Raw genomic sequence first — 809 nt, forward strand, 5'->3', positions numbered from 1 at the left:
CTTTTCTTTTTTTTAAAATCATTTTTTTAAACTTTTATTACATTATGATGAGAAAAGTTATATGATTTCAACTTATCTGAATTTGTTAACAATCAAAAACATAGTTTAAGTAAATAGAATTAAATCACATTCTTGTTTCCCTTTTGTACCCCAATTCTTCCCAGAGACCCCCTTCAATACCTACAAAATATTTTTTGTCATATTCCTTAAAAATTATAAAATAGAACAATAAAAAGAAGTATTATAAAAATTGTTTGATATAAAACAACAATCAATTTAACAGTCTTATGTAGATGCTCATCTACAGCAATAGTGAAAATACATTTTTCTCAATATAAATTTTAAATAACTCCAAACATATTAATTTTCAAAATAATACATCACTACTAGTATTTTCTTAAATGAACATAAATATATAAAGTCTTTTTGTTTGTTTGTTCTGTATTTAGTAGAGTTTAAAATCTTGGCTCTTACTGTGGTACAAGCCCAAATAAGAACAATTTTTAGACATTGGATTTCATTGTAATAAGGCTGTACTTCAATGACTCTCACATCACCAAAGGATTTTACTTCCATAATAGCTAAGCTGAGAGTTGATAGTTCTGCTGTACCAAGAAATGAATTGTAGGCACGATTTTTTGATACAGACTTCCTGCTATGGTCAAAGCTATTTGACTTGAGTGAGTGACTTTATTCTCAGCCAACAGAGAACAGGTTACATTCATTTAAGAAATGGCATATGTATTAAGATAGTCTATCCATAAAGTCATTCTCCAACTGTTTCAATGAACAATGGTTCTGCTTGGAGG

This window comes from Mastomys coucha, unplaced genomic scaffold (genome assembly GCF_008632895.1).
Source record: "Mastomys coucha isolate ucsf_1 unplaced genomic scaffold, UCSF_Mcou_1 pScaffold20, whole genome shotgun sequence".
Taxonomy (NCBI): Eukaryota; Metazoa; Chordata; class Mammalia; order Rodentia; family Muridae; genus Mastomys; species Mastomys coucha.